Here is a 15,686-nt window from a genome sequence, read left to right on the forward strand (position 1 = left end):
GCTTACAAACCAGTGTAACTAATCGAGATGTACTTTATTACAGTTCTCAATGTTGTCAGGAATAGGGGGATGAATTAAGAGTAAGTGTATATGAGGCTAACTAACTGAAAATGACAGCAAAAAAGTAGCCTTCAGAGAGAGTCGAACTCTCGACCTCCAGTTTACTAGACTGGCGCTCTAACCAACTGAGCTATGAAGGCTCCATGATAAATGATTTGAAATATTCAATATTTATATCTAGACTTACTCTTCCGTGATCTATGGGCAAGTATATACAGGTGCACACTAATAGACAGAGAAAAAATTGCATTCTAGACATTATGTAGTTGCTTCTGCTTCATTTTACCTAAGAATGAGACGAAACGGTCGATTTAATGTTGATACATCGATTTTTCTTCCCATTGTGTTATTTCATCATATTTACTATTTCTGTCTCTCGGAATATATATATATGTATATTGATTGATGAATTTACAAAACAGAATTTCCAATTACCTGCAATTTGTCATGAAGCTAAATAACCAAAACGAAGCACTTGCATGTCTTTTGACGGTCGAATGTTACGGCTAGATATAAGTATACAATTCTGATGTCTGAAACTATTCTGTCGCCATAGCTCAGTCGGTTGACGGCCAGACAGGGAATACCGAGGACCGCAGTTCGAATCTCACAATGGGTTTTTGAATTTGAGAGCAATATTTTTCTCATTGAACTCAAATGTTTTTGACCTGTGCTATAAGCAAGATCAAATGTTAAATTCACATTTCTGAATTTGCCCGTAGATTTTCAAGTGACAATAACCTCAGGCGATATAACTTTGTTCACCTTTAGTATCCCCGGGCCGAACCTTCGGTAGACATTATTCATGTTCGACTTCTTGTTATCCGTTATTCGACAATTTTATTTTCAAATAAAGCAGTTCCAATGAATAGTGTTTTAACCATTCAAATGATTGCTTTGTAGGCTTACAAACCAGTGTAACTAATCGAGATGTACTTTATTACAGTTCTCAATGTTGTCAGGAATAGGGGGATGAATTAAGAGTAAGTGTATATGAGGCTAACTAACTGAAAATGACAGCAAAAAAGTAGCCTTCAGAGAGAGTCGAACTCTCGACCTCCAGTTTACTAGACTGGCGCTCTAACCAACTGAGCTATGAAGGCTCCATGATAAATGATTTGAAATATTCAATATTTATATCTAGACTTACTCTTCCGTGATCTATGGGCAAGTATATACAGGTGCACACTAATAGACAGAGAAAAAATTGCATTCTAGACATTATGTAGTTGCTTCTGCTTCATTTTACCTAAGAATGAGACGAAACGGTCGATTTAATGTTGATACATCGATTTTTCTTCCCATTGTGTTATTTCATCATATTTACTATTTCTGTCTCTCGGAATATATATATATGTATATTGATTGATGAATTTACAAAACAGAATTTCCAATTACCTGCAATTTGTCATGAAGCTAAATAACCAAAACGAAGCACTTGCATGTCTTTTGACGGTCGAATGTTACGGCTAGATATAAGTATACAATTCTGATGTCTGAAACTATTCTGTCGCCATAGCTCAGTCGGTTGACGGCCAGACAGGGAATACCGAGGACCGCAGTTCGAATCTCACAATGGGTTTTTGAATTTGAGAGCAATATTTTTCTCATTGAACTCAAATGTTTTTGACCTGTGCTATAAGCAAGATCAAACGTTAAATTCACATTTCTGAATTTGCCCGTAGATTTTCAAGTGACAATAACCTCAGGCGATATAACTTTGTTCACCTTTAGTATCCCCGGGCCGAACCTTCGGTAGACATTATTCATGTTCGACTTCTTGTTATCCGTTATTCGACAATTTTATTTTCAAATAAAGCAGTTCCAATGAATAGTGTTTTAACCATTCAAATGATTGCTTTGTAGGCTTACAAACCAGTGTAACTAATCGAGATGTACTTTATTAAAGTTCTCAATGTTGTCAGGAATAGGGGGATGAATTAAGAGTAAGTGTATATGAGGCTAACTAACTGAAAATGACAGCAAAAAAGTAGCCTTCAGAGAGAGTCGAACTCTCGACCTCCAGTTTACTAGACTGGCGCTCTAACCAACTGAGCTATGAAGGCTCCATGATAAATGATTTGAAATATTCAATATTTATATCTAGACTTACTCTTCCGTGATCTATGGGCAAGTATATACAGGTGCACACTAATAGACAGAGAAAAAATTGCATTCTAGACATTATGTAGTTGCTTCTGCTTCATTTTACCTAAGAATGAGACGAAACGGTCGATTTAATGTTGATACATCGATTTTTCTTCCCATTGTGTTATTTCATCATATTTACTATTTCTGTCTCTCGGAATATATATATATGTATATTGATTGATGAATTTACAAAACAGAATTTCCAATTACCTGCAATTTGTCATGAAGCTAAATAACCAAAACGAAGCACTTGCATGTCTTTTGACGGTCGAATGTTACGGCTAGATATAAGTATACAATTCTGATGTCTGAAACTATTCTGTCGCCATAGCTCAGTCGGTTGACGGCCAGACAGGGAATACCGAGGACCGCAGTTCGAATCTCACAATGGGTTTTTGAATTTGAGAGCAATATTTTTCTCATTGAACTCAAATGTTTTTGACCTGTGCTATAAGCAAGATCAAACGTTAAATTCACATTTCTGAATTTGCCCGTAGATTTTCAAGTGACAATAACCTCAGGCGATATAACTTTGTTCACCTTTAGTATCCCCGGGCCGAACCTTCGGTAGACATTATTCATGTTCGACTTCTTGTTATCCGTTATTCGACAATTTTATTTTCAAATAAAGCAGTTCCAATGAATAGTGTTTTAACCATTCAAATGATTGCTTTGTAGGCTTACAAACCAGTGTAACTAATCGAGATGTACTTTATTAAAGTTCTCAATGTTGTCAGGAATAGGGGGATGAATTAAGAGTAAGTGTATATGAGGCTAACTAACTGAAAATGACAGCAAAAAAGTAGCCTTCAGAGAGAGTCGAACTCTCGACCTCCAGTTTACTAGACTGGCGCTCTAACCAACTGAGCTATGAAGGCTCCATGATAAATGATTTGAAATATTCAATATTTATATCTAGACTTACTCTTCCGTGATCTATGGGCAAGTATATACAGGTGCACACTAATAGACAGAGAAAAAATTGCATTCTAGACATTATGTAGTTGCTTCTGCTTCATTTTACCTAAGAATGAGACGAAACGGTCGATTTAATGTTGATACATCGATTTTTCTTCCCATTGTGTTATTTCATCATATTTACTATTTCTGTCTCTCGGAATATATATATATGTATATTGATTGATGAATTTACAAAACAGAATTTCCAATTACCTGCAATTTGTCATGAAGCTAAATAACCAAAACGAAGCACTTGCATGTCTTTTGACGGTCGAATGTTACGGCTAGATATAAGTATACAATTCTGATGTCTGAAACTATTCTGTCGCCATAGCTCAGTCGGTTGACGGCCAGACAGGGAATACCGAGGACCGCAGTTCGAATCTCACAATGGGTTTTTGAATTTGAGAGCAATATTTTTCTCATTGAACTCAAATGTTTTTGACCTGTGCTATAAGCAAGATCAAACGTTAAATTCACATTTCTGAATTTGCCCGTAGATTTTCAAGTGACAATAACCTCAGGCGATATAACTTTGTTCACCTTTAGTATCCCCGGGCCGAACCTTCGGTAGACATTATTCATGTTCGACTTCTTGTTATCCGTTATTCGACAATTTTATTTTCAAATAAAGCAGTTCCAATGAATAGTGTTTTAACCATTCAAATGATTGCTTTGTAGGCTTACAAACCAGTGTAACTAATCGAGATGTACTTTATTAAAGTTCTCAATGTTGTCAGGAATAGGGGGATGAATTAAGAGTAAGTGTATATGAGGCTAACTAACTGAAAATGACAGCAAAAAAGTAGCCTTCAGAGAGAGTCGAACTCTCGACCTCCAGTTTACTAGACTGGCGCTCTAACCAACTGAGCTATGAAGGCTCCATGATAAATGATTTGAAATATTCAATATTTATATCTAGACTTACTCTTCCGTGATCTATGGGCAAGTATATACAGGTGCACACTAATAGACAGAGAAAAAATTGCATTCTAGACATTATGTAGTTGCTTCTGCTTCATTTTACCTAAGAATGAGACGAAACGGTCGATTTAATGTTGATACATCGATTTTTCTTCCCATTGTGTTATTTCATCATATTTACTATTTCTGTCTCTCGGAATATATATATATGTATATTGATTGATGAATTTACAAAACAGAATTTCCAATTACCTGCAATTTGTCATGAAGCTAAATAACCAAAACGAAGCACTTGCATGTCTTTTGACGGTCGAATGTTACGGCTAGATATAAGTATACAATTCTGATGTCTGAAACTATTCTGTCGCCATAGCTCAGTCGGTTGACGGCCAGACAGGGAATACCGAGGACCGCAGTTCGAATCTCACAATGGGTTTTTGAATTTGAGAGCAATATTTTTCTCATTGAACTCAAATGTTTTTGACCTGTGCTATAAGCAAGATCAAACGTTAAATTCACATTTCTGAATTTGCCCGTAGATTTTCAAGTGACAATAACCTCAGGCGATATAACTTTGTTCACCTTTAGTATCCCCGGGCCGAACCTTCGGTAGACATTATTCATGTTCGACTTCTTGTTATCCGTTATTCGACAATTTTATTTTCAAATAAAGCAGTTCCAATGAATAGTGTTTTAACCATTCAAATGATTGCTTTGTAGGCTTACAAACCAGTGTAACTAATCGAGATGTACTTTATTAAAGTTCTCAATGTTGTCAGGAATAGGGGGATGAATTAAGAGTAAGTGTATATGAGGCTAACTAACTGAAAATGACAGCAAAAAAGTAGCCTTCAGAGAGAGTCGAACTCTCGACCTCCAGTTTACTAGACTGGCGCTCTAACCAACTGAGCTATGAAGGCTCCATGATAAATGTTTTGAAATATTCAATATTTATATCTAGACTTACTCTTCCGTGATCTATGGGCAAGTATATACAGGTGCACACTAATAGACAGAGAAAAAATTGCATTCTAGACATTATGTAGTTGCTTCTGCTTCATTTTACCTAAGAATGAGACGAAACGGTCGATTTAATGTTGATACATCGATTTTTCTTCCCATTGTGTTATTTCATCATATTTACTATTTCTGTCTCTCGGAATATATATATATGTATATTGATTGATGAATTTACAAAACAGAATTTCCAATTACCTGCAATTTGTCATGAAGCTAAATAACCAAAACGAAGCACTTGCATGTCTTTTGACGGTCGAATGTTACGGCTAGATATAAGTATACAATTCTGATGTCTGAAACTATTCTGTCGCCATAGCTCAGTCGGTTGACGGCCAGACAGGGAATACCGAGGACCGCAGTTCGAATCTCACAATGGGTTTTTGAATTTGAGAGCAATATTTTTCTCATTGAACTCAAATGTTTTTGACCTGTGCTATAAGCAAGATCAAACGTTAAATTCACATTTCTGAATTTGCCCGTAGATTTTCAAGTGACAATAACCTCAGGCGATATAACTTTGTTCACCTTTAGTATCCCCGGGCCGAACCTTCGGTAGACATTATTCATGTTCGACTTCTTGTTATCCGTTATTCGACAATTTTATTTTCAAATAAAGCAGTTCCAATGAATAGTGTTTTAACCATTCAAATGATTGCTTTGTAGGCTTACAAACCAGTGTAACTAATCGAGATGTACTTTATTAAAGTTCTCAATGTTGTCAGGAATAGGGGGATGAATTAAGAGTAAGTGTATATGAGGCTAACTAACTGAAAATGACAGCAAAAAAGTAGCCTTCAGAGAGAGTCGAACTCTCGACCTCCAGTTTACTAGACTGGCGCTCTAACCAACTGAGCTATGAAGGCTCCATGATAAATGATTTGAAATATTCAATATTTATATCTAGACTTACTCTTCCGTGATCTATGGGCAAGTATATACAGGTGCACACTAATAGACAGAGAAAAAATTGCATTCTAGACATTATGTAGTTGCTTCTGCTTCATTTTACCTAAGAATGAGACGAAACGGTCGATTTAATGTTGATACATCGATTTTTCTTCCCATTGTGTTATTTCATCATATTTACTATTTCTGTCTCTCGGAATATATATATATGTATATTGATTGATGAATTTACAAAACAGAATTTCCAATTACCTGCAATTTGTCATGAAGCTAAATAACCAAAACGAAGCACTTGCATGTCTTTTGACGGTCGAATGTTACGGCTAGATATAAGTATACAATTCTGATGTCTGAAACTATTCTGTCGCCATAGCTCAGTCGGTTGACGGCCAGACAGGGAATACCGAGGACCGCAGTTCGAATCTCACAATGGGTTTTTGAATTTGAGAGCAATATTTTTCTCATTGAACTCAAATGTTTTTGACCTGTGCTATAAGCAAGATCAAACGTTAAATTCACATTTCTGAATTTGCCCGTAGATTTTCAAGTGACAATAACCTCAGGCGATATAACTTTGTTCACCTTTAGTATCCCCGGGCCGAACCTTCGGTAGACATTATTCATGTTCGACTTCTTGTTATCCGTTATTCGACAATTTTATTTTCAAATAAAGCAGTTCCAATGAATAGTGTTTTAACCATTCAAATGATTGCTTTGTAGGCTTACAAACCAGTGTAACTAATCGAGATGTACTTTATTAAAGTTCTCAATGTTGTCAGGAATAGGGGGATGAATTAAGAGTAAGTGTATATGAGGCTAACTAACTGAAAATGACAGCAAAAAAGTAGCCTTCAGAGAGAGTCGAACTCTCGACCTCCAGTTTACTAGACTGGCGCTCTAACCAACTGAGCTATGAAGGCTCCATGATAAATGATTTGAAATATTCAATATTTATATCTAGACTTACTCTTCCGTGATCTATGGGCAAGTATATACAGGTGCACACTAATAGACAGAGAAAAAATTGCATTCTAGACATTATGTAGTTGCTTCTGCTTCATTTTACCTAAGAATGAGACGAAACGGTCGATTTAATGTTGATACATCGATTTTTCTTCCCATTGTGTTATTTCATCATATTTACTATTTCTGTCTCTCGGAATATATATATATGTATATTGATTGATGAATTTACAAAACAGAATTTCCAATTACCTGCAATTTGTCATGAAGCTAAATAACCAAAACGAAGCACTTGCATGTCTTTTGACGGTCGAATGTTACGGCTAGATATAAGTATACAATTCTGATGTCTGAAACTATTCTGTCGCCATAGCTCAGTCGGTTGACGGCCAGACAGGGAATACCGAGGACCGCAGTTCGAATCTCACAATGGGTTTTTGAATTTGAGAGCAATATTTTTCTCATTGAACTCAAATGTTTTTGACCTGTGCTATAAGCAAGATCAAACGTTAAATTCACATTTCTGAATTTGCCCGTAGATTTTCAAGTGACAATAACCTCAGGCGATATAACTTTGTTCACCTTTAGTATCCCCGGGCCGAACCTTCGGTAGACATTATTCATGTTCGACTTCTTGTTATCCGTTATTCGACAATTTTATTTTCAAATAAAGCAGTTCCAATGAATAGTGTTTTAACCATTCAAATGATTGCTTTGTAGGCTTACAAACCAGTGTAACTAATCGAGATGTACTTTATTAAAGTTCTCAATGTTGTCAGGAATAGGGGGATGAATTAAGAGTAAGTGTATATGAGGCTAACTAACTGAAAATGACAGCAAAAAAGTAGCCTTCAGAGAGAGTCGAACTCTCGACCTCCAGTTTACTAGACTGGCGCTCTAACCAACTGAGCTATGAAGGCTCCATGATAAATGATTTGAAATATTCAATATTTATATCTAGACTTACTCTTCCGTGATCTATGGGCAAGTATATACAGGTGCACACTAATAGACAGAGAAAAAATTGCATTCTAGACATTATGTAGTTGCTTCTGCTTCATTTTACCTAAGAATGAGACGAAACGGTCGATTTAATGTTGATACATCGATTTTTCTTCCCATTGTGTTATTTCATCATATTTACTATTTCTGTCTCTCGGAATATATATATATGTATATTGATTGATGAATTTACAAAACAGAATTTCCAATTACCTGCAATTTGTCATGAAGCTAAATAACCAAAACGAAGCACTTGCATGTCTTTTGACGGTCGAATGTTACGGCTAGATATAAGTATACAATTCTGATGTCTGAAACTATTCTGTCGCCATAGCTCAGTCGGTTGACGGCCAGACAGGGAATACCGAGGACCGCAGTTCGAATCTCACAATGGGTTTTTGAATTTGAGAGCAATATTTTTCTCATTGAACTCAAATGTTTTTGACCTGTGCTATAAGCAAGATCAAACGTTAAATTCACATTTCTGAATTTGCCCGTAGATTTTCAAGTGACAATAACCTCAGGCGATATAACTTTGTTCACCTTTAGTATCCCCGGGCCGAACCTTCGGTAGACATTATTCATGTTCGACTTCTTGTTATCCGTTATTCGACAATTTTATTTTCAAATAAAGCAGTTCCAATGAATAGTGTTTTAACCATTCAAATGATTGCTTTGTAGGCTTACAAACCAGTGTAACTAATCGAGATGTACTTTATTAAAGTTCTCAATGTTGTCAGGAATAGGGGGATGAATTAAGAGTAAGTGTATATGAGGCTAACTAACTGAAAATGACAGCAAAAAAGTAGCCTTCAGAGAGAGTCGAACTCTCGACCTCCAGTTTACTAGACTGGCGCTCTAACCAACTGAGCTATGAAGGCTCCATGATAAATGATTTGAAATATTCAATATTTATATCTAGACTTACTCTTCCGTGATCTATGGGCAAGTATATACAGGTGCACACTAATAGACAGAGAAAAAATTGCATTCTAGACATTATGTAGTTGCTTCTGCTTCATTTTACCTAAGAATGAGACGAAACGGTCGATTTAATGTTGATACATCGATTTTTCTTCCCATTGTGTTATTTCATCATATTTACTATTTCTGTCTCTCGGAATATATATATATGTATATTGATTGATGAATTTACAAAACAGAATTTCCAATTACCTGCAATTTGTCATGAAGCTAAATAACCAAAACGAAGCACTTGCATGTCTTTTGACGGTCGAATGTTACGGCTAGATATAAGTATACAATTCTGATGTCTGAAACTATTCTGTCGCCATAGCTCAGTCGGTTGACGGCCAGACAGGGAATACCGAGGACCGCAGTTCGAATCTCACAATGGGTTTTTGAATTTGAGAGCAATATTTTTCTCATTGAACTCAAATGTTTTTGACCTGTGCTATAAGCAAGATCAAACGTTAAATTCACATTTCTGAATTTGCCCGTAGATTTTCAAGTGACAATAACCTCAGGCGATATAACTTTGTTCACCTTTAGTATCCCCGGGCCGAACCTTCGGTAGACATTATTCATGTTCGACTTCTTGTTATCCGTTATTCGACAATTTTATTTTCAAATAAAGCAGTTCCAATGAATAGTGTTTTAACCATTCAAATGATTGCTTTGTAGGCTTACAAACCAGTGTAACTAATCGAGATGTACTTTATTAAAGTTCTCAATGTTGTCAGGAATAGGGGGATGAATTAAGAGTAAGTGTATATGAGGCTAACTAACTGAAAATGACAGCAAAAAAGTAGCCTTCAGAGAGAGTCGAACTCTCGACCTCCAGTTTACTAGACTGGCGCTCTAACCAACTGAGCTATGAAGGCTCCATGATAAATGATTTGAAATATTCAATATTTATATCTAGACTTAATCTTCCGTGATCTATGGGCAAGTATATACAGGTGCACACTAATAGACAGAGAAAAAATTGCATTCTAGACATTATGTAGTTGCTTCTGCTTCATTTTACCTAAGAATGAGACGAAACGGTCGATTTAATGTTGATACATCGATTTTTCTTCCCATTGTGTTATTTCATCATATTTACTATTTCTGTCTCTCGGAATATATATATATGTATATTGATTGATGAATTTACAAAACAGAATTTCCAATTACCTGCAATTTGTCATGAAGCTAAATAACCAAAACGAAGCACTTGCATGTCTTTTGACGGTCGAATGTTACGGCTAGATATAAGTATACAATTCTGATGTCTGAAACTATTCTGTCGCCATAGCTCAGTCGGTTGACGGCCAGACAGGGAATACCGAGGACCGCAGTTCGAATCTCACAATGGGTTTTTGAATTTGAGAGCAATATTTTTCTCATTGAACTCAAATGTTTTTGACCTGTGCTATAAGCAAGATCAAACGTTAAATTCACATTTCTGAATTTGCCCGTAGATTTTCAAGTGACAATAACCTCAGGCGATATAACTTTGTTCACCTTTAGTATCCCCGGGCCGAACCTTCGGTAGACATTATTCATGTTCGACTTCTTGTTATCCGTTATTCGACAATTTTATTTTCAAATAAAGCAGTTCCAATGAATAGTGTTTTAACCATTCAAATGATTGCTTTGTAGGCTTACAAACCAGTGTAACTAATCGAGATGTACTTTATTAAAGTTCTCAATGTTGTCAGGAATAGGGGGATGAATTAAGAGTAAGTGTATATGAGGCTAACTAACTGAAAATGACAGCAAAAAAGTAGCCTTCAGAGAGAGTCGAACTCTCGACCTCCAGTTTACTAGACTGGCGCTCTAACCAACTGAGCTATGAAGGCTCCATGATAAATGATTTGAAATATTCAATATTTATATCTAGACTTAATCTTCCGTGATCTATGGGCAAGTATATACAGGTGCACACTAATAGACAGAGAAAAAATTGCATTCTAGACATTATGTAGTTGCTTCTGCTTCATTTTACCTAAGAATGAGACGAAACGGTCGATTTAATGTTGATACATCGATTTTTCTTCCCATTGTGTTATTTCATCATATTTACTATTTCTGTCTCTCGGAATATATATATATGTATATTGATTGATGAATTTACAAAACAGAATTTCCAATTACCTGCAATTTGTCATGAAGCTAAATAACCAAAACGAAGCACTTGCATGTCTTTTGACGGTCGAATGTTACGGCTAGATATAAGTATACAATTCTGATGTCTGAAACTATTCTGTCGCCATAGCTCAGTCGGTTGACGGCCAGACAGGGAATACCGAGGACCGCAGTTCGAATCTCACAATGGGTTTTTGAATTTGAGAGCAATATTTTTCTCATTGAACTCAAATGTTTTTGACCTGTGCTATAAGCAAGATCAAACGTTAAATTCACATTTCTGAATTTGCCCGTAGATTTTCAAGTGACAATAACCTCAGGCGATATAACTTTGTTCACCTTTAGTATCCCCGGGCCGAACCTTCGGTAGACATTATTCATGTTCGACTTCTTGTTATCCGTTATTCGACAATTTTATTTTCAAATAAAGCAGTTCCAATGAATAGTGTTTTAACCATTCAAATGATTGCTTTGTAGGCTTACAAACCAGTGTAACTAATCGAGATGTACTTTATTAAAGTTCTCAATGTTGTCAGGAATAGGGGGATGAATTAAGAGTAAGTGTATATGAGGCTAACTAACTGAAAATGACAGCAAAAAAGTAGCCTTCAGAGAGAGTCGAACTCTCGACCTCCAGTTTACTAGACTGGCGCTCTAACCAACTGAGCTATGAAGGCTCCATGATAAATGATTTGAAATATTCAATATTTATATCTAGACTTACTCTTCCGTGATCTATGGGCAAGTATATACAGGTGCACACTAATAGACAGAGAAAAAATTGCATTCTAGACATTATGTAGTTGCTTCTGCTTCATTTTACCTAAGAATGAGACGAAACGGTCGATTTAATGTTGATACATCGATTTTTCTTCCCATTGTGTTATTTCATCATATTTACTATTTCTGTCTCTCGGAATATATATATATGTATATTGATTGATGAATTTACAAAACAGAATTTCCAATTACCTGCAATTTGTCATGAAGCTAAATAACCAAAACGAAGCACTTGCATGTCTTTTGACGGTCGAATGTTACGGCTAGATATAAGTATACAATTCTGATGTCTGAAACTATTCTGTCGCCATAGCTCAGTCGGTTGACGGCCAGACAGGGAATACCGAGGACCGCAGTTCGAATCTCACAATGGGTTTTTGAATTTGAGAGCAATATTTTTCTCATTGAACTCAAATGTTTTTGACCTGTGCTATAAGCAAGATCAAACGTTAAATTCACATTTCTGAATTTGCCCGTAGATTTTCAAGTGACAATAACCTCAGGCGATATAACTTTGTTCACCTTTAGTATCCCCGGGCCGAACCTTCGGTAGACATTATTCATGTTCGACTTCTTGTTATCCGTTATTCGACAATTTTATTTTCAAATAAAGCAGTTCCAATGAATAGTGTTTTAACCATTCAAATGATTGCTTTGTAGGCTTACAAACCAGTGTAACTAATCGAGATGTACTTTATTAAAGTTCTCAATGTTGTCAGGAATAGGGGGATGAATTAAGAGTAAGTGTATATGAGGCTAACTAACTGAAAATGACAGCAAAAAAGTAGCCTTCAGAGAGAGTCGAACTCTCGACCTCCAGTTTACTAGACTGGCGCTCTAACCAACTGAGCTATGAAGGCTCCATGATAAATGATTTGAAATATTCAATATTTATATCTAGACTTACTCTTCCGTGATCTATGGGCAAGTATATACAGGTGCACACTAATAGACAGAGAAAAAATTGCATTCTAGACATTATGTAGTTGCTTCTGCTTCATTTTACCTAAGAATGAGACGAAACGGTCGATTTAATGTTGATACATCGATTTTTCTTCCCATTGTGTTATTTCATCATATTTACTATTTCTGTCTCTCGGAATATATATATATGTATATTGATTGATGAATTTACAAAACAGAATTTCCAATTACCTGCAATTTGTCATGAAGCTAAATAACCAAAACGAAGCACTTGCATGTCTTTTGACGGTCGAATGTTACGGCTAGATATAAGTATACAATTCTGATGTCTGAAACTATTCTGTCGCCATAGCTCAGTCGGTTGACGGCCAGACAGGGAATACCGAGGACCGCAGTTCGAATCTCACAATGGGTTTTTGAATTTGAGAGCAATATTTTTCTCATTGAACTCAAATGTTTTTGACCTGTGCTATAAGCAAGATCAAACGTTAAATTCACATTTCTGAATTTGCCCGTAGATTTTCAAGTGACAATAACCTCAGGCGATATAACTTTGTTCACCTTTAGTATCCCCGGGCCGAACCTTCGGTAGACATTATTCATGTTCGACTTCTTGTTATCCGTTATTCGACAATTTTATTTTCAAATAAAGCAGTTCCAATGAATAGTGTTTTAACCATTCAAATGATTGCTTTGTAGGCTTACAAAACCAGTGTAACTAATCGAGATGTACTTTATTAAAGTTCTCAATGTTGTCAGGAATAGGGGGATGAATTAAGAGTAAGTGTATATGAGGCTAACTAACTGAAAATGACAGCAAAAAAGTAGCCTTCAGAGAGAGTCGAACTCTCGACCTCCAGTTTACTAGACTGGCGCTCTAACCAACTGAGCTATGAAGGCTCCATGATAAATGATTTGAAATATTCAATATTTATATCTAGACTTACTCTTCCGTGATCTATGGGCAAGTATATACAGGTGCACACTAATAGACAGAGAAAAAATTGCATTCTAGACATTATGTAGTTGCTTCTGCTTCATTTTACCTAAGAATGAGACGAAACGGTCGATTTAATGTTGATACATCGATTTTTCTTCCCATTGTGTTATTTCATCATATTTACTATTTCTGTCTCTCGGAATATATATATATGTATATTGATTGATGAATTTACAAAACAGAATTTCCAATTACCTGCAATTTGTCATGAAGCTAAATAACCAAAACGAAGCACTTGCATGTCTTTTGACGGTCGAATGTTACGGCTAGATATAAGTATACAATTCTGATGTCTGAAACTATTCTGTCGCCATAGCTCAGTCGGTTGACGGCCAGACAGGGAATACCGAGGACCGCAGTTCGAATCTCACAATGGGTTTTTGAATTTGAGAGCAATATTTTTCTCATTGAACTCAAATGTTTTTGACCTGTGCTATAAGCAAGATCAAACGTTAAATTCACATTTCTGAATTTGCCCGTAGATTTTCAAGTGACAATAACCTCAGGCGATATAACTTTGTTCACCTTTAGTAATCCCCGGGCCGAACCTTCGGTAGACATTATTCATGTTCGACTTCTTGTTATCCGTTATTCGACAATTTTATTTTCAAATAAAGCAGTTCCAATGAATAGTGTTTTAACCATTCAAATGATTGCTTTGTAGGCTTACAAACCAGTGTAACTAATCGAGATGTACTTTATTAAAGTTCTCAATGTTGTCAGGAATAGGGGGATGAATTAAGAGTAAGTGTATATGAGGCTAACTAACTGAAAATGACAGCAAAAAAGTAGCCTTCAGAGAGAGTCGAACTCTCGACCTCCAGTTTACTAGACTGGCGCTCTAACCAACTGAGCTATGAAGGCTCCATGATAAATGATTTGAAATATTCAATATTTATATCTAGACTTACTCTTCCGTGATCTATGGGCAAGTATATACAGGTGCACACTAATAGACAGAGAAAAAATTGCATTCTAGACATTATGTAGTTGCTTCTGCTTCATTTTACCTAAGAATGAGACGAAACGGTCGATTTAATGTTGATACATCGATTTTTCTTCCCATTGTGTTATTTCATCATATTTACTATTTCTGTCTCTCGGAATATATATATATTGTATATTGATTGATGAATTTACAAAACAGAATTTCCAATTACCTGCAATTTGTCATGAAGCTAAATAACCAAAACGAAGCACTTGCATGTCTTTTGACGGTCGAATGTTACGGCTAGATATAAGTATACAATTCTGATGTCTGAAACTATTCTGTCGCCATAGCTCAGTCGGTTGACGGCCAGACAGGGAATACCGAGGACCGCAGTTCGAATCTCACAATGGGTTTTTGAATTTGAGAGCAATATTTTTCTCATTGAACTCAAATGTTTTTGACCTGTGCTATAAGCAAGATCAAACGTTAAATTCACATTTCTGAATTTGCCCGTAGATTTTCAAGTGACAATAACCTCAGGCGATATAACTTTGTTCACCTTTAGTATCCCCGGGCCGAACCTTCGGTAGACATTATTCATGTTCGACTTCTTGTTATCCGTTATTCGACAATTTTATTTTCAAATAAAGCAGTTCCAATGAATAGTGTTTTAACCATTCAAATGATTGCTTTGTAGGCTTACAAACCAGTGTAACTAATCGAGATGTACTTTATTACAGTTCTCAATGTTGTCAGGAATAGGGGGATGAATTAAGAGTAAGTGTATATGAGGCTAACTAACTGAAAATGACAGCAAAAAAGTAGCCTTCAGAGAGAGTCGAACTCTCGACCTCCAGTTTACTAGACTGGCGCTCTAACCAACTGAGCTATGAAGGCTCCATGATAAATGATTTGAAATATTCAATATTTATATCTAGACTTACTCTTCCGTGATCTATGGGCAAGTATATA

At 36.0% G+C, this 15,686-nt stretch overlaps 17 non-coding genes across 17 annotated transcripts; all 17 read right to left on the minus strand.

The window, feature by feature from the left end:
* Positions 1-126: 126 nt before the first annotated feature.
* Positions 127-200, minus strand: Trnat-agu (transfer RNA threonine (anticodon AGU)). Its single transcript has one exon. It is a non-coding gene; the product is annotated as a tRNA-Thr (tRNA).
* Positions 201-1,089: 889 nt separating this feature from the next.
* Positions 1,090-1,163, minus strand: Trnat-agu (transfer RNA threonine (anticodon AGU)). Its single transcript has one exon. It is a non-coding gene; the product is annotated as a tRNA-Thr (tRNA).
* Positions 1,164-2,052: 889 nt separating this feature from the next.
* Positions 2,053-2,126, minus strand: Trnat-agu (transfer RNA threonine (anticodon AGU)). The gene has a single exon. It is a non-coding gene; the product is annotated as a tRNA-Thr (tRNA).
* An 889-nt stretch (positions 2,127-3,015) lies between these two features.
* On the minus strand, positions 3,016-3,089 carry Trnat-agu (transfer RNA threonine (anticodon AGU)). The gene has a single exon. It is a non-coding gene; the product is annotated as a tRNA-Thr (tRNA).
* Positions 3,090-3,978: 889 nt separating this feature from the next.
* On the minus strand, positions 3,979-4,052 carry Trnat-agu (transfer RNA threonine (anticodon AGU)). Its single transcript has one exon. It is a non-coding gene; the product is annotated as a tRNA-Thr (tRNA).
* Positions 4,053-4,941: 889 nt separating this feature from the next.
* Positions 4,942-5,015, minus strand: Trnat-agu (transfer RNA threonine (anticodon AGU)). Its single transcript has one exon. It is a non-coding gene; the product is annotated as a tRNA-Thr (tRNA).
* Positions 5,016-5,904: 889 nt separating this feature from the next.
* Trnat-agu (transfer RNA threonine (anticodon AGU)) lies at positions 5,905-5,978 on the minus strand. The gene has a single exon. It is a non-coding gene; the product is annotated as a tRNA-Thr (tRNA).
* Positions 5,979-6,867: 889 nt separating this feature from the next.
* Trnat-agu (transfer RNA threonine (anticodon AGU)) lies at positions 6,868-6,941 on the minus strand. The gene has a single exon. It is a non-coding gene; the product is annotated as a tRNA-Thr (tRNA).
* An 889-nt stretch (positions 6,942-7,830) lies between these two features.
* On the minus strand, positions 7,831-7,904 carry Trnat-agu (transfer RNA threonine (anticodon AGU)). The gene has a single exon. It is a non-coding gene; the product is annotated as a tRNA-Thr (tRNA).
* An 889-nt stretch (positions 7,905-8,793) lies between these two features.
* Trnat-agu (transfer RNA threonine (anticodon AGU)) lies at positions 8,794-8,867 on the minus strand. The gene has a single exon. It is a non-coding gene; the product is annotated as a tRNA-Thr (tRNA).
* Positions 8,868-9,756: 889 nt separating this feature from the next.
* On the minus strand, positions 9,757-9,830 carry Trnat-agu (transfer RNA threonine (anticodon AGU)). Its single transcript has one exon. It is a non-coding gene; the product is annotated as a tRNA-Thr (tRNA).
* An 889-nt stretch (positions 9,831-10,719) lies between these two features.
* Positions 10,720-10,793, minus strand: Trnat-agu (transfer RNA threonine (anticodon AGU)). Its single transcript has one exon. It is a non-coding gene; the product is annotated as a tRNA-Thr (tRNA).
* Positions 10,794-11,682: 889 nt separating this feature from the next.
* Trnat-agu (transfer RNA threonine (anticodon AGU)) lies at positions 11,683-11,756 on the minus strand. The gene has a single exon. It is a non-coding gene; the product is annotated as a tRNA-Thr (tRNA).
* An 889-nt stretch (positions 11,757-12,645) lies between these two features.
* Trnat-agu (transfer RNA threonine (anticodon AGU)) lies at positions 12,646-12,719 on the minus strand. Its single transcript has one exon. It is a non-coding gene; the product is annotated as a tRNA-Thr (tRNA).
* An 890-nt stretch (positions 12,720-13,609) lies between these two features.
* On the minus strand, positions 13,610-13,683 carry Trnat-agu (transfer RNA threonine (anticodon AGU)). The gene has a single exon. It is a non-coding gene; the product is annotated as a tRNA-Thr (tRNA).
* An 890-nt stretch (positions 13,684-14,573) lies between these two features.
* On the minus strand, positions 14,574-14,647 carry Trnat-agu (transfer RNA threonine (anticodon AGU)). Its single transcript has one exon. It is a non-coding gene; the product is annotated as a tRNA-Thr (tRNA).
* An 890-nt stretch (positions 14,648-15,537) lies between these two features.
* On the minus strand, positions 15,538-15,611 carry Trnat-agu (transfer RNA threonine (anticodon AGU)). Its single transcript has one exon. It is a non-coding gene; the product is annotated as a tRNA-Thr (tRNA).
* Between the last annotated feature and the right edge of the window lie 75 nt (positions 15,612-15,686).

Source organism: Mytilus edulis, unplaced genomic scaffold, assembly GCF_963676685.1.
Source record: "Mytilus edulis unplaced genomic scaffold, xbMytEdul2.2 SCAFFOLD_1042, whole genome shotgun sequence".
Taxonomy (NCBI): Eukaryota; Metazoa; Mollusca; class Bivalvia; order Mytilida; family Mytilidae; genus Mytilus; species Mytilus edulis.